Below are 27,804 nucleotides of genomic sequence, written 5' to 3'. Positions count from 1 at the left end.
TCTATTTTCTAGAATATGAGGAAATCTCAAGTTAAAGAGAAACTGCTGGTTTGCTTGGCACAGAAGAGAGTCAGACCTTGTAGGAGAAAAAGACAAATGAGGATAGAAAACAAGCAGAAAGGTAGAATGATTTGTAGTATTTTAAGCCACATTTCTGAAGGAAGCCACAAGCACAGCAGAGACCGAACCAAATAGAAATAAAGGTCTTACTCAAAATTCTGGTTTTATAATAAGAATCACCACACGCATATGAAGTGTGGAAAAAGGGAGGGGAGGCAGGACCATATGTGCTCTGCTTGGCTCCCTCTTGGAGACATTCTGAGGAGGAGTTTGGAAGAGAATCTAACTTTTAAAATGACACCAAAAGAGGCAAGAATGAGATGCATTTCAAGGTATAAATGTGTGTTTGTGCGATTTGTGGCTTCTCCACCTGACTGTGCTCAAGTTGAGGGAAGCAAAAAGTCTTGCAGCTGATTATCCACACTGCCGCACCTGCTCCCTGCCTGCACAGCTCCCTTGAAGGATTCTGGACTTGGAAAAGACAGAGTCTCTTCCTGATGTCTAAACCTTAACTAGAGCAAAGAACATCACAAAAAACTGCTTGTTGGGTAATTTTCACCGTCTTTATCATCATGTCCATGACGAGAGTCAAAACATTCCATAAAGGAGACTTTATTAACATTCATGAATGAAACTATCATTGCCAATAGCCTTGTTATTACTAGCTGTCCTTGTATTTATAGAATGGCCAGAAAACACGCAGTTGATGTGATAGAGATAACACTCAATACATACAGAGGCAAATACATTAACTTATTAAAGCACCACCGTGATAGTGGGCATTACTAGAATGGAATCCCCAGTCACTGTGGTCTGAGGGTATGGTGGGAAGAATCACTATGTTCCTAAATCTGCATATTTGAAATGCATGGAATGTGTATACTTTAAATAAAATCTTTTTAAAAATCTATTCATTCTCCTATAATACCCCCAGCCTATAGGCAAAATGTAGCGGTGTTTTGTAGAAAATATTACTCAATTATTATCAGGATGGGTTTAGTAAGAAATTCAGTCAAATTCAAAGTATTTTGTCACTGTACTATCATATATATATTATATATATATATATATATATATATATATATATAATTCATGCTTGTTGACAGAGGCAGCCTATTTAACAACTTAGACATGACACCTGCTGTGGTTTGTGGATTATCTTGGGTGCCCACAATGACCCTTGTTTAAAGGATTGGTTCCCAAAGTCTCATGTTAATGTATTATGAGGGTGGAACAGTCCCTCTTGATTTTATAGTATTTAATTGAAAAAATATGGTCTCTGATTTCTACAAAATCAACACAAAACCTGTTCTGTATTTATGAGAAGGTAACAAACCACAGAAGATTGGGGAAAGTTATATAGTATCATACAGTATCTCTGCTGTCAAGATTTTCACCTTTAAATATGACAAAATAATTCAAAGAATGCAGATGTTATTAAATACTCTACATAAGATCAGGTATATTGAGTACTTAACATGAAACATGGCTAGCAGCAATGGGAAATATGTTATGGCCGTCTGTCTACAATTTGTAAATATTACAAGGATGAGGAAGTAAAGATTACAGGTCTATTTGTTGCACTCATTTCTTTAAGTGAAACAAGTCTCTGGGTGGCTCATTCCCTAGGGCTGGATAATCACTCCCATGAAGCTCTCCCTCACATGATGCTCAGTGCTTAACGTTTAGACATTCCACTTCTCTTCCACAAAACCGAGCTATATACCACAGGGGCCCTTGCTCACATAGAAAGTCTCCCTCAACAGAATTCTCAAACTTGTGTTTGCTTGTATAACAGACTCACAGCTGTGACCCCTGTCTATCTCTTCCTCAACTCAATCAGCAGGTATATGAACCTTAGTCACCTGGAAAAACTAGAGAGGTATCTGGCTAGGAACTAGATTATCTATTGGAATTGGAATGAAGGTGAGTCACATTTATGATCTTCCTGTGATGTCAAGTAAAACCTCTTTTTAAATTAAAAAATATGTGAATAACGGGGCTGCCAGATTTGTGGACAGTTCCCATGAGAAGGAGCCCAGCACCCCTGTGGAAGTCAATATGGGACTGACAGTTTCTATCATGTGACAGTCTTAATGACTCTCAAAGCCCTTTAAAACAACAGTTCCACTCAGAGGTGTTTTTCAGATGAGCTAACTTTCCTTCATAGAATAGAAGAAAGGATCTTCATTTGACAATGAAAGCTTGCTGAGAAGCCATAAAGAACAACTGATATCTTATTATTTAAATTTTAATAGAGGGGCTAGCATTATGGTGTAGCAGGTAAAGCCACTGCATGTGATTTGTCCTGGCTGCTCCACTTCTGATCCAGCTCCCAGCTAATGGCTTGGGAAAAGTAGTGGAAAATTTTTCAGTCCCTGCTACCCACGTGGCGCATCAGATGAAACTCCTCATTCCTGACCTACCCACCCCCAGTTGTTTATATGGACTTACAGATAATAGTGGCCTGGAGCCAAACCATTAAAAAACAGGATGTGGTTACCACAGAGAATCAGAGATACCGGAGTGCAGAGAAGAGGTGGCAAGGCTAAAAGGCGTGGAGAACTTATAACTTTACCTTCCCAAGTTCATCTCCTCAACAAATAATTATCCACATTTTATCAATATCTTCATTTTTGATGTAAGTGGCAAGAATATACTTTTTTGGAAAGAATAGTGTCATTAATAATTGGTTGAGAAAACTGAACATCTGCAAGGGAAAGAATGACATTGAACACTTTTTATATCAGAATTAAATCAAAATAATAATACAGGATCTGATACCATAAAGGACATTGATGTTGTTCTGGGCAATTATTTTATTTGCAAGGACACTAAAATTACAGGCAACAAATCTTAAAATAAGCAAATGGGACCAAATCCACCTAAGTTTCTTCACAGGAAAAAAAATCAGTCAATGAAATGCAAAGGAAATCTATCAAATAGAATAGATATTTGCAAGTCTGTAAAGTGTTAATATCTATCAAAAGTACACAAGAAACTCAGACAACTAAACAGCAAAAATGGTTAAAAAGTAACAAAAGTCCTGAAAAGACATTTTCTAAATGACACATACAAATGATCCACAGGTACATGGCTCTTCAAAAAGATCATAGGAAATTGGAATCGAAGATTTTACTATGATGCACAATTATGAGACTTGTGCATAGGTGTTTTATGAAATACATTTTTCACATATTATGAAAAAGAATATTTTGCACATACAAAAAAATGAGTTGTATCAAAATAAACTCATATTTTAGATTCCATTTTTCCATGAATTTTTTGAAGTACTTTCATATATGAAAGGATATTTATCATTGCTAATCTCCAATGAAATGCAAATTAAAATGACAATGAGTATTCACTTCATGTCTTTTATGATGGTATTATCAGTATGACAAGAGATAGCAAGTGCTGATGAGTCTGGAGAAAACGGAACCCTTGTACACTGTTGGTGGGAGTATAAATTGGCACAGCCCCATGAAAAACATATGGAGAAAGACTTTGGGAAAAGTTAAAAATAGCACTACCATATTATCCATCAATCTCAATATGGAGCAAATATCCAAAGGAAATTAAATCAATATCTTAAAGCAGTATCTGTAATCCCATGTTCAATGAAGCATTATTCATAGTAGTCAAGGCATTAAAACACCTAAGTATCTGTCAGTGAGTGCCTGGATAAAGAAAATGGGATAGAACTCAGCCATTAAAAAGAAGAAATTAGAAACCTTAAGTGTGTCTCCCAAAGCCTATGTGTCAGAATGCTAAGCAGTGATCAGATCATGAATGGATTGATGTGATTGCAGAGTGGGCCTGTTTTTGTTTGTTTGTTTGTTTGTTTTTCTGACAGGCAGAGTTAGTGAGAGACAGAGAGAAAGCTCTTCCTTCCGTTGGTTCACCCTCCAAATGGCTGCTATGGCTGGTGCACTGTGCTGATCCAAAGCCAAGAGCCAGGTGCCTCCTCCTGGTCTCCCATATGGTGCAGGGCCCAAGCACTTGGGCCATCCTCCACTGCCCTCCTGGGCCACAGCAGAGAGCTGGACTGGAAGAGGAACAACCAGGACAGAATCTGGCGCCCCAACCGGCACCGCAGGCGGAGGATTAGCCTAGTGAGCCGTGGTGCCAGCCAAGTGGGCTTGTTATAAAAGCAAGGTTGGTCCACTCCTGTTCCTTGGCACTCGCTTGCCCTCCTGCTGGCTGCCATGGAATGTCACAGCATGAAGGCCCTCACAAATGCCTCGCCCTTGATCTGGAACTGCTCAGCCTCCAAAACTGTGGGAAATAAATCTTGGTTCCATATAAATAACCTAATCTATGGTATTCTGTTATAGCAGCATAAAATGGGCTAAGACACAGTGTGTACAACAACACAGATGAAATGGAAAACATGATGCAAAGTGAAATAAGCTAGAATCAGAAAAAGAAATACTGTATGATCTCATTTGTATGTGGTGTATTTAAAAGTCCAACTCTGAATTAAAGAAGATGACAAAGATTGCTAGGGGAAGGGAGTCATGGATAATGGGGAGATGTTGGTCAAATAATATAAATTTTCATTTATAAGATGAATAAGTTGTGAGAATCTACACATAGAAACTATAGTTAACAACATGGCATTAACTTAATTTTACTAAATTAACTTAATCTTGCTAAGAAAGTAGATTGTTAATTATTTTCATCACACAGAAAAATGAAATTAGGTGATGTGATTGAAGATGTGTTAACTCAGTTGTGGCAATTACTTAACAATGTTAAATCATCATGTTGTATACCTTAAATACAAACAATTTCTATTTATCTAACATTTTATAACTATAAGAGGTTAATTTCTCTGATTCTATCATTCCTTCTACATGAACTAGTGGGGATTTTTCTCTAAAGAAATTTCTTTTATCAGCTATAATTAATCTAAAGTACAGTTTGCATAGAAAAACTTCCATAAATTCTTATTTTCCCTTATTATCAAAATTTAAGAATAACAAGTTTCTTCTCTAGTAAGCAACTATGACCAAAAAAGTGAGAGGTTTTTAAAATGGCTTCTTCTAGTATTAAATAGGAAGTCATGGGATTTTAAATATTTGATGTGTGTCAGTCCATTGACACCATTATTCATCGTTTAATCAGATTATTCCATCATGGGCCAATAGGAGATTCCTTAGATTGGCACTTCATTTTAAATTAACTCATCAGTCTTTTATAACTCTCCATTAAAATAAATTTTAGCGGGGGTGCTGGTTCCATTCAGTGAGGACTTGTGCCTGGATACCACAGTCAGCTAGTTCCATTATGTGGGAAATTGTGCACAGATACCACAATCGTCACCCAAGTGTGCTCATTACTACTGGGTTGTCATTGACTGTAGGTGCTAAAATAAACCTAAACAGATTATTGGAGAGATTAAGAGGTAGGTAAGACAAAGCATTCACTATATCCTGATATAATATATATCCTATATCATAAGGTTTTTATTTCATTCATATTTATTAACTCTTTTACTTTATACCTCAAAACTTTGATTCATTTCTTTTTATTTAATTAATGTAAACAGAACATATTTCATGTATTTCATAGGTACAATTCCAAAAAAGAAAACTATACTTCCCTCCCTCCTCCTTTCCCTCCTTCAATCCCCTTCCTTCCTTTTATTTGATTAAAAAAAAAAACACACAATTTAAGCTCACTCTATAACCATAGGATTAATGCACTACTAACCATAATATTCAGCAAGTAAAAAATAGAAAGATCATAATTCAAAGGATTTAAAAGGGCTAATACCAACAATCATATCACAAAATGTCAGTTTCATTCCTATACATTGTTTTATATTCTGTATTAAGTAATACATATCAGAAAAAATATGATATTTGTCTTTCTGGGACTGACTTATTTAAATAGCATAATGATTTCTAGCTGCATCCATTTTGTTGCAAAAGACAAGACTTCATTGTTTTTTATGGCTGAGTAGTGTTCCATAGTGTATGTCTACCATAACATTTATACTAATTTATATTCCCACCAAAAGTCTATTAGGGTACCTTTTCCTTCACGTCCTTGCCAGAATTTGTTGATATCTGTATGAGAGCCATTCTAACTGGAATAAGGTGAAACCTCTTTGTGGTTTTTATTTGCATTTTTCTGATGACTAGTGATCCTGAGCACCTTTCATGTGGCCATTAGAATTTCATCCTTTGACAAACGCCTGTTCATGTCCTTTGCTCATTTCTTAACTGGATTGTTTGTTTTGTTGTTGAGCTCTTTATAGATTCTGGATATCAATCCTTTATCAGTTTCATAGTTTGAAAATATTTTTTCCCATTCTGTCACTTGCCTCATCACTTTGCTGAGTGTTTCCTTTGGAGTGCAGAAGCTTCTCAACTTGATGTATTCCCATTTGTCTATTTTGGCTTTGCTTGCCTGTGCTTCTGGTGTTTTTTCCAAGAAGCCTTTGCCTGTGTCAATATCCTGCAGAGTTTCCCCAATGTTCTCCTCTAAGAATTTGATATCAGGTCATAGATATAGCTCTTTGATCCATTTTGAGTTGATTTATGTATAAGGTATAAGGTAGGTGTCTTGTTTCATATTTGTGCATACAGAGATCCAATTTTCCCAGTACCATGTGTTAAACAGACTGTCCTTTCTTCAGGGATTTATTTTAGACCTTTGCTGAAGATTAGTTGGTTATAGATGTGTGGATTTATTTCTGGAGTTTCTCTTCTGTGCCATTGGTCTACATGTCTATTTTTGTGTCAGTACCAGGCTGTTTTGATTATAACTACCCTAAAGTATGTCATGAAATATGGTGTGTGATGCTTCCAGCTTTTTTTTTGGGGGGGGGAGCGGATTTGCTCTTGAATGTGATTCAAAAGAGCTTAAACCTTGACATCAATGTGAATATAAAACATAAGTGATGGGGCCCGTGCTGTGGTGCAGCAGGTTAACACCCTGGCCTGAAGCACTGGCATCCCATATGGGCACTGGTGCTAGTCCCGGTTGCTCCTCTTCTGATCCAGCTCTCTGCTATGGCCTCGGATAGCAGTGGTGGATGGCCCAAGTCCTTGGACCCCTGCACCTGCATGGGAGACCCAGAAGAAGCTCCTGGCTCCTGGCTTTGGATTGGTGCAGCTCCGGCAGTTGCAGCCATCTGGAGAGTGAGCCAGCAGATGGAAGACCTCTCTCTCTGTCTCTACCTCTCTCTATAGCTCTGTCTTTCAAATAAATAAAAATAAAATAAAAACATAATTGAGATCAACTCTCATAAAAGTTCCCTTCCACAGAGGTAGAAATCTCACTGGAAACTGGCAACCATGTTAGCCTCAACAAGCTGTCCCATTCATATCATGTCTCTATCACCCAGGAAAGGTGATTGAAAGGGCTTTGGCTTTGAGATTTCATTTAAGTCCCAGGTGCGATTCTCTCTGGACCAAGTCCAACATTTAGAGCAGAATATAATTCTGTATCCAAGAAAACTACTGTTTTGGATTTCTCTCAAATTGCATACAGTTCTATTACTGTCTGAGAAATATGTGTCTAGATGGCAGACCAGCAGACTGAACCAGGACTACACAGGGTCGTCACCATCCCAAGATACTAGTAAGAACATGGAAATTTCCATGGGTAGGTAGAATCTCCCACTAACTAGTGCAGTTACAAATTTCCGTACTGAATTTAGGGAGGGAAATACATCCTAAACTCACCTTGACACCAAATAATTTCCCCATGTTCTCACTTGTACATGGGTATCCTAATGGCTTGCTTCCATATATTTGCATTAACCTTTCAAGCAGTGAGTTGAATTAACATTAACATACAATAAGCATGAAACAAAAGAGACTGAATTCCAGAGGCTCAAGTTTGATCATACTAGTGTTCCATCTAAATTGTCGTATGACCCCAGATGTGCCACACAAGCTCTTTAAAACACTTATGTCTCAGGGCTGGCTTATGTAGCACCAGCATCCCACATGAGCACTAGTTCAAGTCTCAGATGCTCCACTTCTGATCCAGCTACCTGCTAATGTGTCTGGGAAAGCAGTGGAAGATGGCCCAAGTACTGGGGCCCCTGAATCCTGCTGGGAGAGCTGTATGAAGCTCCTGGCTCCTGGTTTCAGCCTGGCCCAGACCCAATCATTGTGAACCAGTAGATGGAAGATCTCTGTTACTCTCTCTGACTCTCCCTCACTGTCTCTCTAAATCTGCCTTTCAAATAAATAAAAATGAATATTTTAAAATATATTTTTCTTTTTTTGGACAGAGTGGATAGTGAGAGAGAGAGACAGCGAGAAAGGTCTTCCTTTTTCCGTTGGTTCACCCCTCAATGGTCACTGCAGCCGGCGCACTGCAACCGGTGCACTGCACTGATCTGAAGACAGGAGCCAGGTGCCTCTCCTGCCCTCAAGCTTCATATGGCATATGTCACTTCAAAGAATTAACTTAAGGGTTAATTAAATAATAAATGTGAAAGACCTGCACATGCTGAGTAATCAATAAATTTTTTCTGACTCGTAATCTTCCTTCTACATTTGTTTACTACTTCTCAAAGAAAGAATTGGCCTTACTTGAGTCTATATGTCTGGAAGATTATTCTCTGAAGGCAAGTCAAACGTTCTGATATTTATCTTCCCTCAGTGCTTTCCCATGGAGAAAATATCTACACTTTTCCAGCAGGTAGTTTGAACTCATGGGTGTATTACAAGTCCTTTCTGAGACCTCTGGCATAAATCTTTACATGATAAACATTTTATATAACTGTAAAAATCAAACAGTTTTTATGCTTTCATTTGCAATTTAAATAGCTCTATCATACTGTCTAGGAAACCAAAATGCCAAAATGCCACCCATGTAGGAGACCTGGATGCAGTTCCTGGCTCCTGGGTTTGGCCTGGCCCAGCCCTGACTGTGGCAGGCATCTGGGGACTGAACCAGCAGATGGCAGATCTCTCTCTCTCTCTCTCACTCTCTCTCGCTTGCTCTCTCTCTCACTCTCCCTCTTTCATCTAGATAAAAAATAAACATTTAAAAATTTTAAAATTTCTACTTGAAACAAAGCCAAATAACCAATCAATGACTTTCAAATAGGCACTGTTTATAATGTAAATGGTACGTACAGAATATTGTAAAATAATAATTAAAACGCCTATATCCTGTAATATATTTTTATACTAGCTACAAAGAAACTGTTAGCCCAATTCTCCTGGTGATTTTGTGTGAATATATTGAGCCAATCCACTAAGCCTCAATAATAATCCAATTAATTGTTTCAAAACATTATCCTGGCTCTTATGTGTGGTTTTTCTCACAGAGAGATGAGGTGCCTGTTTATCTCACAGCAGAATTGACCAAGTTAGATATCAATATTCTCTAAGAGTGAGCTCTCTAAAATGGATTTGCTATCGATCAGTCCATTTGCTATTGTTAGCAATCTTGCTCTACATTGTCAGGCTGCTGAGTTTTTTACTGATACTTAATATTGTGAATCATTTCCCCTTTAACCAACAAAAACTAAAATTTATACACTCACACTCACATGCACACAAGCAAACAAATATGAGTCAAAAATCTGAAATTATATATATAAGGGGGTCTTCAAAAGTCTTCCAAAAGTCCATGGAAATGCATATTATGAAAAACTACGCACAGACTTCAAACTTTATTGGCACCAAAATAAACTACGTTTTAATTCAACTGCCTATCAACTTTTTGAAGAACCCTCATATGTGGATGTATAAGCAGTTTTTTTCCACAAGTGTAATACTAGTTTTCCTAAAAAGTATACTTTTCTTATGCCTTCATTTCTTTCAGATTTTTGAGGATTTCAATGTATTTAAACTGGTATCGTTTCACAGTAAAGTTTAATTTGACTGCAAAGGGAAACCTTATATCCTAGTTCCTCTCATTTTATAGTTCATAAAACTGAGTTGCAAGGAGATCAAATAATTTGGAGTAAGACAGACATGGTTCTGACCCTTGTCCCCAGCAAAAACTGCTCTAGCTAAACCTCAGTTTGCTCACTTAAAATGGGAATAACTCTGGTGTCTGCCCCCAATGGTCATTCATGAAGTACAATGGTTCAGATAAGCCCCTGGACCCAGTGTTACTACTATGAAAAACTGAGCTGTAACTACCTTCCTACCGTGGCTTTTACATATAGCACATTGACTCTCACAATGTGATTTCTCTGTTTTCAGAAGTCAAAAATCATCAGATGTTGGCAATTCCGTATGATTCCAGCTAGTTTGATTTCTGTCTATGGATAAATACACAAAGATTTGGGGACAAGGGTTATATATTTCCCCTTTACACCTGCTGCACAGTAAGCAGAATGTAAATAATGTGATTAATACAATGTAAAGCATGCAGGCTATATCCCAAATCACTGGCCATGACAGTTCACCACAGATCTTTGTGTGGGGGAGGAGGGAGGATGTCCTATTTTCAGGGGGAGAAACTGCTTATGTTGGTTATGATATGACCCACAAAAAGATAAAAGTATCTTATCTGTAGGCTATTTTACGCTGAAGTTGAATAGAGAGGGGAGGTGCCCGCGAGGTGAAGGCCTCTGCACAGTCCCCAGATCACCAAGCTCGAGAAAACACCACTGCACACAGGAGCTCCAGAGCTCAGGGCTCGCAATTCTGTTCTGCCAGGTAGAGCCCACGCAGAGGAAAACGAGATTGTCAGTGGCACAATCAGGAAGCCACCTCCCATCATGGCCATCCTTTGTACTCTCGCAGAGAAGGAGTCTTCCCAAGGCACAATTCCAAAGCTGCCTCAATGACAGCAAAATTCCACTCATGAAGTAGAGTTGCATTTCCGTTCATGGTTCCCAGAGAGTTCACTCCCCTGAGCTCCAGTAAGTGAATCGCTTACCCTTCATTATCCATGAAAACCAATGTATTTTATCAGAGTGCTGTGAGATTTAAATGAGATATGACAAAAAGCTTGGGGAAAAATTAAGGCTGTGTATGAATAACAGACCAGTGCCAAGGAGAGAGACCTGCGTTCCTGCTACTGCTCAGCAAGGAGCGACAGAAACACACAGAGGCTGTGAAGTTGTCTCCCACACTACCTCTCAAGCCCACCACCAACAATAACGCCACCACAAACCCCACATGGCAAAGATAGGGCATTTGGTCTTAAAAAAATTCATGAACAAAGGCTAAGGCTCATTGATTGTGAAGATCCTTTCACTACAAACCCCAGTCCAGCCACATTTTTCAGTCTCTCCGTCTCTCCAGCACTTACATATCACTTTGTTACAGAACAACCATCCCTAGGCTTCAATACGTCTCTCTACCACTTATTGAAATTGAGCTGTGGGCTACATTCTTCAGATGTCACATTTTATTTTAGTCTCACCCAATTTGATTAGATATTTTCATTCTTGTGTTCAAAGGAATATAGTGTTTTGTCAAACTTTGTTTCAAATCTTCATCAAATTGTTAAGAATCTTATACTACTACAGTTTTAATGATCTGTGGCTATTTTTTTTGAATTTTTACTTGGTAAATATAAATTTCCAAAGTACAGTTTATGGATTACAATGGCTTCCCCCCACCCATAACTTCCCTCCCACTCGCACCCCTCCCATCTTCTGCTCCTTCTCCCATTCCATTCACATCAAGATTCATTTTCAATTCTCTTTATATACAGAAGATCAGTTTAGTATATATTAAGTAAAGATTTCATCAGTTTGCACCCACACAGAACATAAAATGTAAAATACTGTTTCAGTACTAGTTATAGCATTAATTGACATGGGACAACACATTAAGGACAGATCCCACATGAGGAGTAAGTACACAGTGACTCCTGTTGTTGACTTAACAATTTGACATTCTTGTTTATGGCATCAGTAATCACCCTAGGCTCTAGTCATGAGTTGCCAAGGCTATGGAAGCCTTTTGAGTTCGCCAACTTCGATCTTATTCCAACAGGGTCATAGTCAAAATGGAAGTTCTCTCCTCCCTTCAGAGAAAGGTACCTCCTTCTTTGATGGCCCATTCTTTCTACTGGGATCTCACTCGCAGAGATCTTTCATTTAGGTCCTGTTTGTTTTTTTTTTTTTTTTTGGCCAGTGTGTCTTAAAAATTGCTGCAGGGCTGGAGCTGTGGCGCAGTGAGTTAACGCCCTGGCCTGAAGCACTGGCATCCCATATGGGTGCCGGTTTGAGACCCGGCTGCTCCACTTCCTGTCCAGCTCTCTGCTATGGCCCAAGTACTTGGGCCCCTCACCCACATGGGAGACCCAGAAGAAGCTCCTGGCTCCTGGCTTCAGATCGGCACAGCTCTGGCCATTGCGACCATCTGGGGAGTGAACCATCGTGTGGAAGACCTCTCTCACTCTCTCTCTCTCTCTTTATCTCTCTGCTTCTCCTCTCTCTGTGTAACTCTGACTTTCAAATAAATAAATAAATCTTTAAAAAAAAGTACTGCATATGAGTGAAATAGACTTTTCATTTGATTATTGTTTATAGCCCTTGCTATATTTTTGCTGAACTATGTGTGGTTTTTATTTGTTGAATTCTTCATTTAGTGCAGCATTTAAGCCTCTGATTATAATGTAAATTAAAAATGTCATCTCAAAAGTTAAAAATAAATGAAAAAAGTCTTTAAAAATCAGAAGTTTTGAGAGTTCTTTGAGTTTTCCTTTAACTTTCTCCAAGTTTATCAAAATGATGAGCAACAGAGCCCTAACCAAAACCAGGAAAAGTCTGGTCTCCACTGTCATGCCCTTGCCACCATAGCAGAGAGAATATATGTTATTTACAGGCTACTTTTAGAAAACATAGCTGTGACTATTCACTGATGTGTCCTCATTGCCTACACACTTAAATAAACTAGATTCACGGAAGAGTGAATGAATGAATGATCAACCACTGATTTCCCTTCGATTTGAAAGAACCTGCCAAGTTCACGACAGCAATCATGTGTCATAGGATTGCTGCTAAAGGGCAGCACACATAAAGATATGTCCTGTTAAGGACAAGGTTCAACAAGAACCTCCAGGATCTGCTGGTCTCTTCTTGGTTTTGCAGCAAAAGATGGATCCAGCTATGGGCTAGCATTTGCTTGACTTTATGGCTTCTTGAACAAATTCCAGTTAACAGAGCACAGCGCAACAGAAAAAAGTTTGATTTCCCAACGTACACCTCAGCATCCTCCCCTGAAAAATGAACTAACCAGTGGCACTGATCTCTGGTCTAAGAAGGCATCGGGGCACACGTAAATTGTCTTCCCCATCACCCCAGTCCATCGCATGCAACCCCAAGGTAGTAACACACGGTGGTACTGACACAGGCACGGGAGCCGGGCTGTCTGGCCCTGGATCCCAGCTCCAGTTCTAAGTAATCATATTATCTTGGCAGAGTACTTCACCCTTCACATCATGACCATTATCTGTCTCTCCTTCCTCAAAGCTGTTTTACATATTCATAAAGAAAAAATGCCATTAAACATTATTGAGATTACTAAGATGGACTGCAGAAATGTACACAGAAACCATCAGTAGAAACGGATTGTGCTGCGTGTAGAGGGATAAAGGTGGGTCCTTGGGTAGTGATGGAATAACAGGGTCATCTTCACTTTTGTATGCAAATCTGAGGGGCTGTTTTCTGTGCGGATTCAGGTGGTTGGCTGCTCACACATCTTGAGTCTGTTTACAGCATGAAAACAGAGCACTCTCCATGTGCATCGTTTATCTGGTTGTTTATGAAATATCATGTGATTTTAGTAGACAGTCACAATTGCTGGAGAAGCTATTAGTTTCTTAACAATGAATATTAAAAATAAAGATTATAAATGAGTGTGTTTACTTAGTATTAAATCATTATGTAAGGGCTTTCAACAAAAATAGATGCCCATGATTATTCATTCCTAATACATAAATGGTTGGAATAATTCAAGGAAAAAAATCCCTGCTTTAAATTTATTTATTTACTTATTTAAAAAGCAGAGAGAGATACAAAGAGATTTCCCATCCACTGGTTCACTCCCCAAATGCCTGCAATTACCCAAAGCCAGGCCAAAGTCAGGAGCTAGGACCTCAATCCAGGTCTCCCACAAAGGACGCCCCAACCTGAGCCATCACCTGTGTTCCTGCTTTAAGACAACTGAAGAAAAAAAAAATACGAAACTGAGCAGGATAGGTGTCGACAGTCTACTAGATGAGCAGGACTTTCTATAACAACACCGGTTTTCAGGAAGTTGTGAGAAACTGTAATGCTACTCCTCTATTACATCTTCTATTTCCAATTGCTTCTGTAACCAATTACTGCAAACATAATGGCTCAACACTACACAGGTCTATCACTTCGCAGTTTCAGAGGTCGGGAGCCTGGCACTGGCGTCACTGCACTGAAATAAAGCCATCAGCATGGCTGCAATCCAAAGACGGCTTCCTGCCTCCCAGCTGCAGGAGCCACCACACGCCTCGACCCCTGGTGTCCCTCCCTCGCACTGCTGGACTGAGTCCTCTCATGTTGCCGCACTTCACCCTTGCTACCTCCTCTTCCACTTTTCAGAACCCTGGTGATGACTCTGGCTCCACTTGGATACTCCAGGATAATCTGCCCATAGGGAGGTCCCTAATGTATTCACAGCTGTAGAGTCCCTTTCCCTACAGGAAGCAACATTCTAGGGATTAAGACATAGACACCTGTGGAGGCCCATTATTCTGCCTACTACCCATTTCTTATTCATGGCAATATAATGATTAAGATCATGTAGCATGGGGGGAAAACACACAGGCTGCAACCCAGCTCTGCCAATTACCAGCTTCCAGCCAGTTATTTAACATCTCTGGCCTCCGTTTCCTCATCTTTAAAGAAATGTTAATACGGGCCAGCTTGTGGCTTAATGAGCTAAACTGCTGCCTGCAATGCTGGCATCCCATACTGGAGCACTGGTTTGACCCCTTGCTGTCCACTTCTGAACCAGCCCCTTGCTAATGTACCTGGGAAGGCAAAGGGGAGTGGTTCATATGGGATACCCAGTTGGAGTTCTGGGCTCCTGGCTGTGGCCTGGACCAGCCAAAGACTTTGAAGTCAACTGGGGAGTGAACCAAAGGATGAAAGATCTCTCTCCCCTTCTATCACTCTGCCCTTCAAATAAGTAAGTAAATCTTTAAACAAAAAGGAATGTTAATAATGCATGTATAGTTTTGAGAATACCAAATGAGTGAATACACTGGAAATAACTGACACCTGTTTAGTGCTACGTAATTGTTAACTCTTAGGAAGTGAAGTATGTTATACCATCAGCTAACTTCTATAAAATACAGACCTCACATTTTGGTAGCTTAAGGCAAAATATAAGTATTTCCTATTATGAAAATTTCAATTACAGCCAGAAAAAAATTAGGACAGGATCTGCACATTCTGTCATGTTTGTTTCTACTCTATTTTTTTCAATTTTGCAATGCTGAAAAGAGACTTTTCTTTATGTAAAGGGAACAGATTTCATATATACAATATTAATCCCATAATGATACTCCTCAGCTTCTCCCCTTCCCTTCATCCCTCCTCCTTCCTTCTTTTTTTTCTTTTAATTTTTGTGATAACATACTTTCAATTTACTTTATAGTTGCAGGTTTAACTCTCCACTAAATAAAATTCAACAAGTAGAAAGTAGAGACCACTGTTCCACAGGAGTATAGACAAGAGCTGTAAGCAATAATCGGATCTCAAGATGTCAATTTCATTCATGTACATACTATTTTTGTATTTATTATATATATTCATATATTTTATTTAAGGTAAACAAATTTCATGTAATTCATATATACAGCTTTAGGAACATAGTGATCCTTCCCAGCCTACCCTCCCCCTGGTCCACATTCCCACCCTCTTACTCCTGCCCCTCTTATTCACTCTCTTAATGTTTACAATGATCTACTTTCAGTTTATTTTATACTCATAAGATTATCCCAACACTAAGCAAAGTGCTCAACAAATAGTACTTTATATATTATAGCTACCACAAATCAAATCAAACATGATATTTGTCTTTTTAGTGCTGGCATAATGGTCTCCAGCTGCATCCACTTTGTTGAAAAAAACTTGATTATTTTTCAAGGCTGAGTAGTATTCCATAGTGTTTATAGACCACAGTTTCTCTATCCAGTCATCAGTTGATTGACATGTGGATTGATTACATACCTTACCTACTTTGAATTGATCTGCTATAAACATGGGGGTACAGATAACTCTTTCATATGCTGATTTCATTTGTTTGGGTAAACTCCCAATAGTGGAATGGCTAGGTCATGTGGCAGATAAAAAAAAAAAATTAACCTAGCTATTTCACATCTTCCTTCAGATAGGTATTTAACACTAGAGAAATTACAGTAAGCAAAGAGTGAGTGGAGCTATGGCACACCCCACAAACCATCACAAGAAGCTAATGAGACAACAGCCCAAGCTTTTCAGTGCCTGAATCAGGAAACAGAATAAATATCACTTACTTTTTTTTTTTTTTTTTAAACTTTTATTTAATGTATATAATTTTCCAAAGTACGACTTATGGATTACAATGGCTTCCCCCCCATACCGTCCCTCCCACCCACAACCCTCCCTTTTCCCACTCCCTCTCCCCTTCCATTCACATCAAGATTCATTTTCGATTATCTTAATATACAGAAGATCAGCTTAGTATACATTAAGTATGGATTTCAACAGTTTGCTCCCACACAGAAACATAAAGTGAAAAATAATAGATGATTTTTTTTTAAATGATGATGAAATCAGAGCAGACCTATTGTCATGTTTAATCCCAGTGAGAGTCAAGTTGGGAATTGATAATTTCTTTTTTTCTTTTCTTTTTTTTTTTTTTACAGAAGATCAGTTTAGCATGCATTAAGTAAAGATTTCAACAGTTTGCACCCCCATAGAAACACAAAGTGAAATATATTGTTTGAGTACTCGTTATAGCATTAAATCTCAATGTACAGCACATTAAGGATAGAGATCCTACATGAGGAGTAAGTGCACAGTGACTCCTGTTGTTGACTTTACCAATTGACACTCCTGTCTATGGCATCAGTAATCTCCCTATGCTCCAGTCATGAGTTTCCAAGGCTATGGAAGCCCTAATCAGTCCTCAATTAAGCAGATGTGAGATTCAGTTGGAGTGTTTATGTGTATTGAAATCCAGTTCCATAACAAGGATGCCATTGTTTTTAAATTGTATTTAATAATAAATCAATAATTATTCTTAACAGAAAAAATTAACTGTCTGTGATATTATATGTATGATGCTAGAAACTAGAGTCACCATTGCCATTATGCAGATGAAGATTTCAGATGGAGGCCACAAACCCAAATAAAGTCCCAGGGCTAGGAACTGACTTGGTAAATTCAAATCCTCAAACAGAAACCTGCAGGGTGTGAAAACACTAGGTCCACTGTGATGTTCTTCCTCCACATACCTCCCCCCAGCCTTGACTCACCCCCTTGCAAGAATTACCTTTCCATAGTGCTCACCACACTTGAACATACTCTACACGTTATCTGAAGTATCCTTCACTGTCTGTCTCAGGACAACGCATGCTAAATGAGGTGACAGAATTTTGCTTCATTTGGTAAATGTTGTATTACCAAAGCCCGTTAGCAGTCCTCATGGAAAACACTCACTGGATACCTTCCAAGGGGAGGAGTGGGTGAATCAGTGAGACCAGCTCAGATTTTAATCGGCCACTATCTGCCACGTCAGCCTGATTCTCAGTGTACCCCACATTCCAGCTGAACCCAAATGTTGCCCATTCTGTGTCAGTCCCTATTGTTTCATACTTCTTTGTCTTACACTTGTTTTCTGCACTGATTTGATGCCCCTTTCTCATTGTCCTACTCCCTACCCCATGCGTACACACACACACACACACACACACACACCTTCCTCCAACACACTCAAGCAATCAAGTATATGAGCTCACTCTTAGCAAAGCCTGCCTCACCACCCTTAAAGATACCCTCAGTCTTACATTCAGTATCTCCCCACCTAACTGATACGCATTGAGGGTTTGCCACCGTGAACAAACACACATATCAGCCTGATGCTCATGGACCATGTGAGTTCATCACCACTGGGCCTCTCTCATCTGTCTCAGAGCAGCCACGCATCTACATCTGTCTGCCCAACTGAAGTCCTACAGGGAAGCAGCCTCTCATATTTGTCCTCCTTTCCCTAGTACAGTGTTTGCTGCTTGATAACTGTTGAAAAGAAGGAAATAACTTATTGACCAAAGGATATGAAAGACATCATTTCTACCCATCATGTTGACTACCTATAGCTTTTCACTCCTGGAACCGAAAGTGTCCATACAGCTGCTATGGATGTTATTTTTACTCATGGCTGTTTTCTTGCCTTCTTCTTCTCCAGTGCCTAGAGTGACTACCACTCATTAATTTCCTTTGTACCAGGCACAACACTAAACACTACACAATGCATACTGCTTGTTTAATCCTCACAACACTGCCAACCAAGTATGATTGCTCCTGTTTTGGGAGCAAACTGTTGAAATCTTTACTTAATGTATAGTAAACTGATCTTCTGTATATAAAGAGAATCGAAAATGAATCTGTGGGGAGCAAACCGGACTAGACTGAGTTACTGGAATTAAGACTTATTCTATGCATCTGCTCTCCCACTGTGGGGAGCAAACCGGACTAGACTGAGTTACTGGAATTAAGATTTATTCTATGCATCTGCTCTCCCACAATATGGCGCTGGGAGAGAAGTAAACAGCTTCCGCACAGCTGCCTCTCACCAACTTGACAAGCTGCAGGACTTGCTACTGATTGGAGGAGAGCAGCGTACTCGGCGTGTGGGCAGCCGAGTTGGGATTGGCGGAGGAGGACTATAAAGGAGGAGAGAGACGGCATTCACCAGGAACATCTATGGGGAACATCTAAGGGAACCCATGCAGCCCCCGAGAGAACCGGCCGGCGGTGTGCCGCTCCCCTGCGGAAGTGGGGAATGTGGCTAGGGGGAACTGCCCTTCCACGGAGGTGGAAGGGATAGTAGCCAACCCGGGAAGAACCAGCAGCAAACCCGGGGAGGGCCGAGCAGACGAAAGAACAGCTCAGGGTCCTGTGTCGTTCCTCCACGAAGAGGGGGAGCGACATAATGGTGCCGTGACTCGGATATGAAGCCTAGGCAGGGCTTAGTGTTGCTCCTCCACGAAGAGGGGCAGCGACATAATGGTGCCGTGACTCGGATATGAAGCCTAGGCAGGGTTCAGTGTTGCTCCTCCACGAAGACGGGGAGCGACAGAATCTTGATGTGAATTGTCGCTCCCCGTCTTCGTGGAGGAACGACACAGGACCCTGAGCTGTTCTTTCGTCTGCTCGGCCCTCCCCGGGTTTGCTGCTGGTTCTTCCCGGGTTGGCTACTGTCCCTTCCACCTCCGTGGAAGGGCAGTTCCCCCTGGCCACATTCCCCACTTCCGCAGGGGAGCGGCACACCGCCGGCCGGCTCATCTCGGGGGCTGCACAGGTGTTCCTTCAGCTAGATGTTCCCCTTAGATGTTCCTCGTGCATGCCGTCTCTCTCCTCCTTTATAGTCCTCCTCCGCCAATCCTAACTCGGCTGCCCACACGCCGAGTACGCTGCTCTCCTCCAATCAGGAGCAAGTCCTACAGTTTATTGGTTGAACTGGAGGCAGCTGTGCGGAAGCTGTTTACTTCTCTCCCAGCGCCATATTGTGGGAGAGCAGATGCATAGAATAAGTCTTAATTCCAGTAACTCAGTCCAGTCCGAGTTGCTCCCCACAGTGAATGGAAGGGGAGAGGGAGTGGGAAGGGGGAGGGTTGCGGGTGGGAGGAACGTTATGGGGGGGAAGCCATTGTAATCCATAAGCTGTACTTTGGAAATTTATATTCATTAAATAAAAGTTAAAAAAAAGAGCAATCTGTTTCTCTTCCCAGCCCCCTCCCCAGTGTAAAAGTCTTCCCTGCCTTATTTTCACCAGAGCCATTGGAGCCACCCCGGTTGAAGGGAGCTTCTGAGGTGTCAGGGTTCTGCACAGATATCCAGGTCCCTGTGTGTGCTGCGCTCCATCTTCTCTGTTGCTAAACTTGCCTTTGACCGTAAATTGGCTGATACACATCTTGGCAAGGTAACAAGTCTAGACTATATTGATTTCCTTGACAAGTGACAAATAGAACATCATGATGAGTTATTTCAGTGAAAACCAAAAAGAGTTACAACTTAGGACAGCTGTCACTGAGCCCAGTGCTACCTAGAGATTAATGTGTGGTCCTCTCCCAGAGAAAAAGCTAACAGTCAACTCTCCTCAAGCCGGTAACTGACAGCACTTGGACATCTGGGTTATATGGCAGCATCTATGGTGATCCCAGGACATCGTAGCTCACAAAGACGTTACCTTGTACACAAACCAGGGAATTCAGTAACTAAGGTGTAAGTATGACTTCACATATCCCAGCCACACCTGCAACACAATACATAAAAGGAAGCCCCAATCTAAATGTAGGGGGACTTCTCAGGATATCTTCAATTTTTAATTCATTCAGGAATTGTTGGACTCAACTCCATTTGCAGGCTATCTGACCTTCAGAAAATTATGAAATCTACTCTTAGATTTTTTTACCTGTGAAATTAGTCAATGATAATTAGATTCCATGGGATTGTTGAGAAAATCAGATAAAATAACATTACCAGAGTATCTAGAATTTCACAATAAATATAAACTCCCTTTGCTTCTTATACCTCTTCTTCCTATTCATTTTGGTTTATGTCATGGGAATCTAGAATCTTTCAATGTAATGATATCCCATCTATACCAAGCCAGTGCAGAAAGCACTCTACCAGTGGCCATCCAACTGTAGTGCTCAACCATCCACAAGGACTGAAAGTTTGCTGCTTTAACAAGCAATTAATATTCCATGAAGGAATGAAAAGATGAAGAAATGAACAAAGGAATAAAAAGAAACTGCATTCTTATTGTTTTGTATTTCTTTGGCCATGCCCCATTATCCTTCCTAATCCAAACCTGTTGATTAAATACCTGCCTTAGTGTTTGTCTCCTACACTAATCTAAGGCTGCTTTTACTTGAGGGTCCATTTGCTACAGCATCTGGAAGAGGGTCTGTTACAAAGGATTAACTCAGAAAACACCTGGATAGGAGCCAGCATTGTGGGGCGGTGTATTAAACTGCCACATGGGATGTTGGCATCCCATCTCACAGTGCCAGTTCAAGTCCCAGCTGTTCCAACTACTTTTTTGTTTGTTTGTTTTGTTTTGTTTTGTTTTTTGCAAGGTGGCAAGGTTTTATTGGGGACAGGGCATCTGTCAAAATGGAAGGGACACTTCTTATTCAGATTTCTGCTAATGTGCCTGGGAAGGCATCAAAAGATGGCTGAAGTACTTGAGCACCTGCCACCTATGTAGGAGACCAGGAAATAGTTTCTGGCTCCTGGCTTCAGCCTTGCCCACACCTGAATTTTGTGGCCATTTGGGGGAGTGAATCATCATATGAAAGATGTGTGTGTGTGTGTGTGTGTGTGTGTGTTTCCCTTTCTCTATGTTGCTCTTTCAAACAAATAAATAGTTTAGGGGCTGGTGTTGTGGCACAGTAGGTTAAGCCACCGCCTGTGACACTGGCATCCCATATGGGTTCTGGTTCATATCCCAGCTCCACTTCCAATGAAGCTCCCTGCTGATTCACCTAGCAAAGCAACAGAGGAATACTGAAGTGCTTTGCCTCCTGCACCATGGTGGGAGATCTGAAAGAAGCTCTTGGTTCCTGGTTTCAGCCCAGACAGCCCCGTCTCTTGTGGATATTTGGGGAGTGAACCAGCAGATGGAAAATCTCTCTCTCTTTCTGCCTTTCAAATAAATAAATCTTGTAAATAAATACTTTTAAAAATTTAATAAAAGATGCATGAATGAGATATTCACATAAATATCTATGAGATATTCATAGATGTTCTAGAAATCCTTCTATTAGGCAAACATCTTACTAAAACGGTCTACACCCCTGCTGCTGTACATGTCTGTTTTGTATTCCGCAATCAGTCTAGTGTGATCTCTGTGAGCATTAATTCAGCACCATGGACAAGGTCCTGCCTCACTGGAGAGTTTCCTGAGAAGGCAATGAATATTTTCTATGTAAGTCACAGGAATAAGAGGTTGATAACCAGTCAAGAAACTGAAATTTGGGTGCAGAGAGCCTAATGCTGCATATGCCTCTTCACCAAGTAGGCACCTGATAAATGTTAATTGATGATTGGAGGAAAATGAGAGAAATCCCATTGTCTCTGATCTAAATTATACATTCAATCTGCCCTGGCTCTTTGGGACTGATAATAAATGGATTAAAAAAAAACACTGAGGAGCATGAATTCTTAAAGTGTGGGATTATCTTCCTCCAAATCCTATTCTAATTCCTTTTCAGTTATAAAACCTCAATTCCACAGGGTCACTTAAGGGACTAAACAGAATATACGCTCTGTAAAATGTATCAAGCATGTGCTAGTGCTCCAAACACTGACCTAGCCTCAGGGATGGGCAGTTTGGGGAGATCAAGGAATAGTCCTTGACCCTGAGGAGCTCCTAGACTCATGGAATAGATAGGTAGATAGCAATAAACATAACGATTTTATTATCACATAATAAAAATGCATTATCATGCTATAGTATATTATTATGTTTTATGAAACAAATTATCAGAAATCTGGTGGTTTGAAATACCAGAAATTAATCTCCTACAACCCTGAAGGTCATAAATTCTCAGTCAAGGTATTGGCAGAACTACAGCCCCTAAAGGAGCTCTGTGGAATAATCTGTTCCGTGCTTTTATAGCTTCTCACGTTTGCTGGCTTCCTTGGCCCATGGCTACATCATTTCCATCTCTGCCTCCGTCTTCATGCTGCTCTGTTCCTAACATCTGTTCTCTGTGTTTCTTTCATGAACACTTGCCATCAGAGTTGGGGCATACTTCAATCATCCAGGATGATCTCATCTCATAACCTATAACTCAACTATATCTGCAAAGACTTTTTTCCAAACAAGATAATATTCATAGGTTCTGCACATATCTTTGGGAGGTCACCATTTAATCCACTATAATAACTAGCTGTACTAAGTGAGGTTGTCTTCATTTTAGGGTTCCAATAGGTTTGATGAGTTTACAAGGTCACACAGGTACAAGATGGGAAAACTGGAGTATAAACCCATGTCTGATTCCAAGGTACCTGTTCTTTTGGTCTCCACTTATTATGGGTTTATAATATACTATCACAAAGGGTCCCAAGTGATCACATTACCTAAAACAGATCAAGACAGGATTGTGAAAAAAAACTTAAAAATATTGATATCTATAGATGAGTGAGTAGTAACAGTGTGTTCTACAAGAAGATCTCGGGCCGATGCCATGGCTCACTTGGATAATCATCTGCCTTGCGGTGCTGGCATCCCATATGGGATGGTTCTAGTCCCATTGCTCCTCTTCCAGTCCAGCTCTTTACTGTGGCCCGGGAGGGCAGTGGAAGATGGCCCAAGTGCTTAGTTCCCTGCACCCACATGGGAGACCAGGAGGAAGCACCTGGCTCCTGGCTTTGGATCAGTGCAGTGCCAGTCATAGTGGCCATTTGGTGGGTGAACCAATGGAAGGGAGACCTTTCTCTCATCTCTCTCTCTCTCTCACTATTTATGACTCTACCTGTCAAATTAAAAAAAAATCTTAATGTGCACATAAATAAGGATGAAGCACCACATAATGTGAACTCTGCCAAAATGAAGGTGATACCCTTTGAGTGACAGGCTCTGAGGTTGACACATTTAATAGGAAAGGGGTCTATCAGCACCTGGGTGCAGGAGAGGCAAGAGCTGAACAGTTCTCTTGGATTAGTAGAGGTTGAGAGGAAATTAAAATAAGAATAGGATTTGTATAGACCAAAAATGGACATCACAGACACTGAGAATGGTAAGACAAAAGGCATGGAGGAGAAGAGCTTCGAGATCTGCTGGGAATCTAGATAAATATGACATGGCTACAGTGAAGGGTTGATTGGGAGAGAGAGAAAAAGCTGTGGGGCTTGATTAAGGTATCTGACACAGCATCTCGGGCTGTACTTAGGAACTTGGACTTGACTAAATAGTGGGGGCCTTAGAAGAATTTTCAAGATACACACTGAAAGAAGTTGATGCAAAACAAAAATCAAGCAGAATAAGATTTGCCTCTGCTCATACCAACTTCCATGTATGTGTATGGGTGTGTTTATGTGTGTACGTGCTTTAAAGGGGAAAGTACAATCTTCATTAGGTCATCTTCAGCTTCTTTGTCTTCTGAAGGGTGTGGTAAGTTAGATGGAGACTCAAGTACATTCCAATTTTAGGATATTAAAAGGATATATCATCAGCCAATTGTTCCCTGGTAGTAAAGTGATCAATCGTCCCTGATCCCAGGACAGAAGCTCTGGAATGGGTAATCCATTTCTACCCACCATTTCTCAATCGGCAGAACTTCCATGTTCATTCATCAAGGTCTACTGAGGTCTACTGAGTCTTCAATGTCTGGTGAATTTAGAAACAACATGGCCACAATGTGTCCAAAATTAAGAGTACGCATGTAGCCTTCAAACTGCCTGAGAAGAATGCGGGGGGGGGGGGGAGCAGGGTGAATAATGGGACTTCCCTTAAACGGTTAAGTCCAATGCCCTATTGCTCTGCAACCCTGAGGAGTGGAGAGAACAGAATAAAAATGGCTGCTCACCTCTGGCAGTACCACTGACTGGTAAAAGAGCAGCTCAAAGGGCCAGGGCCTAAGGAGGAATAGAAAATGAAATAAAAACAAAGACCCCTTCTGGTACACATTCTCATTTACTTCTGCTTTCCCTATCAGCTCTTCTTACCTACAAGTTATGAGTAAAGAAAACTGACCATTTACTACTTCAAAATAAATTAACATCTGGAAACAAAAAAGAGGATGGTCTCAAATGAATCTTAGAAGCCTTTACAATAAAGGAAACTATTAATTATGCTGAACATTTGTAGAATATGATATAAAGCACTTTCCTGTGCCTAGTTCCACATTCTCTTTATGGAATTAATGAAATGATACCTAAAGCATGCTTAGCATTGTGCCTGGAACATAGCAGGTGTTCAGTAAATATCATTCTCTTTCTCATTTACCACTGAACTATTTCTGCTGTCACCATTTCAGCCTGCCTCTAGGCTGTCACTTCCCATTACTCTCTGCAGGGAAAACTAGGGCAATATTGTTCTCTTCCTTCCCTGCTAACAAACAGAATCCTACAAAATCCTTTTACAATGAAGTTGCAGAAGTGCAGAGTGACAGTTTTTGTAAATCATTTTAATGGGAAGAATTATTACTCTGCTCAATATAAACACAGCGCGTGTCTGTTAAACTGAAACAGTCAAATGCCAGCGGTCTATTTCAGCGGCCCCAACACCCAGATTGCATCCGGACATAGTCAGTACAGATGATTGCCACATGATAATGTAGGCAGATGATCAGAAACAGTAGTGCAATCGTGCCTCTGTGGTTTTGTCTATGTTGCACACGTGGAATCCTGGACTTTCAAGACAGAGTCACGGGGTGAGGCAAGCAGACATTTAGCCCAGCAGTCAAGACACCCATTGAGATGCCCCTATCCAATATTGGAGTACCTGAGTTCCTTGCCCAACTCTGGCTCCTGACCCCAGCTTTCTGCTAACGCAGATGCTGGGAGTCAACAATGATGGCTCAAGTGATGGAGATTCTGCCAACATGAGAGACCAGGATTGAGTTCTCAGCTCCTGACTTTGGCCTGGCCCAGTCTCAGTTGTTGCTGGTATTTGGGGAGTGAAATAGCAGACAGGAAGACTCTCTCTCTCTCTCTCTCTCTCTCTCTCTCTCTCTCTGCATCACAAATAAGAAAATTAATACATACGTGACTAAATCATGAAAAACAAGTGATAGAGATAATGATTCATCCTGTGGCTGAAATTCTACAAATTACGAGATGTTTCTCCCATTTGCATCTCAGTGAATCTTTCCTACATGCAAAATATCTATATTCCTTGACATACAGATAAAGCTCTACTGTAGGAAAATAAAGAACAGCTGCTTCCTGTTTTCTAGTATTGCCTACAAAGGTAAATAAATCTGGCCCCTTTCCTTGTCTATCAATGTTGTATTCATTATTCAATGTCACTTCCATATCCCCTGCAGCCAGAATTAACCACTTGTCCTTCTGGGCTCCCACAGCTAGGTGCAGGAATGACTAATTGGCTCGAATTTTTTCTTCCACGTGTATTCCTAGGTTGTTTATATACTGAGCTCCTCAACAAGTACGAAGGCAGGACAACATCTTTATCTTTGTCATCACTCCAGGGCCTACCATGGTACTTGGCACTTGGTAGGTGTTCAGCATATGTTTGTGGAATTTAAATTAAAGTCAAGTAAAAAGTATAGAGCAAATACAACCACTTCTTGCAATGCCCTAAAGACTCCATGGTGGGGCCAGTGCTGTGGCATAGCGGGTGCAGCTGCAGCCTGTAGTGCCGGCATCTCATATGGGTGCTGATTCGAGTCCCGGCTGCTCCACTTCTGACCCAGCTCTCTGCTATGGCCTGGGAAAGCAGTGAAGGATGGCCCAAGTGCTTGGGATAATAAGATCTTAGACATGTGAAAAAACCTGCACTGCTTTCTCTCTCTGGCTCGGGCTACATGCATATTAATATTCCCCACTTTGGGTCTTCAGACCTATGAATTCTAATCACCCACCAACTCGGCAAAGTGTCAAGTGGTCTTCTCAAAGTTTATGAAAGTAGAGTAAAGAGGATTTCCAGGGCTGGTAGAACGCTGGTGCATGAGATCAGGAGGCACAGAATCACGCAGGGTAAAAGTGGATGTCACTCTTACAGGTAGAACAAGCAACCATGTTCCAGGAAGCAGGGCTAGCTCAGGACCCTGAGTCAGGGGCTGAGGGCTGTGTCTGTAGGAATAGTATTTCCTTGGACAGGTGGCTCCCATCAACCCAAGGCAATTTTCTAGAGAAGGCGGCCCTCCTAGCAGCCACACAGGTGCATTGGCCCAGAGATAGGATTGGCCCAGAGATAGGGAACAGCATGTCCATGTCCACTACATGCAGAAAAACTGTGCCTAGCTGAGAGGTGTATACCATCCCCCAGCATGGTAACTGACCTCACAGCAATGCATCCCAGGATCTAACAGCCCCAAATTCTAAACTTCAATGATACTTGAGCCTAACTATTGACAAATTGTTAAACATAAGTAGAGACTGTTAGGTTCCACTGCTACTTCTTTGGCAGTCATCTTCCCTGCACATACTTGCTGCAATCTAAAGCTAGTTGAAGGTTTTCTTGTGTCCCCCACACATTGGGAAGACCAAAAGTGCCAGGGGATTAGTGCCCCTGGGAGCAATCCTCAACAATAGATGGGAGTTGGTGAACAGGTACTCAGTTTTCTCAACCCTCAGGCAGCATAGCTCTGACGGGTGCACTGCACCATTTCCCAGAACTCCCCAGCAGGGCTGAGCTCCAGTTGCCCATGTGGTAATCAACAATAACGTGTGTGCTTTTAAAGTTATGTTTCACGTTTCACCTTTGGATACTTCTTCAATCACCTCAAATGCTCTACTTGGTCTCAAATCCTTATCTCAGAGTCTCCTGGGAAAACTCAATCCAAAATCATATTTAATAACTAGGACCCAGAATCTATATTCCAAGTATAACTTAATCATTTTTCTTTTTGTATTAA

At 40.7% G+C, this 27,804-nt stretch overlaps 1 long non-coding RNA gene across 1 annotated transcript in view; it reads right to left on the bottom strand.

Annotated features, from left to right (window-relative positions):
* The window catches only part of LOC138849411 (uncharacterized), a 410,778-nt gene that overhangs the window by 134,434 nt on the left and 248,540 nt on the right, over window positions 1-27,804 (bottom strand). The window lies entirely within an intron of this gene.

This window comes from Oryctolagus cuniculus, chromosome 4 (genome assembly GCF_051225735.1).
Source record: "Oryctolagus cuniculus isolate XC-2025 breed Fujian yellow rabbit chromosome 4, ASM5122573v1, whole genome shotgun sequence".
Classification (NCBI taxonomy): Eukaryota; Metazoa; Chordata; class Mammalia; order Lagomorpha; family Leporidae; genus Oryctolagus; species Oryctolagus cuniculus.
This window is presented reverse-complemented; position numbering and strand designations above follow the sequence as displayed.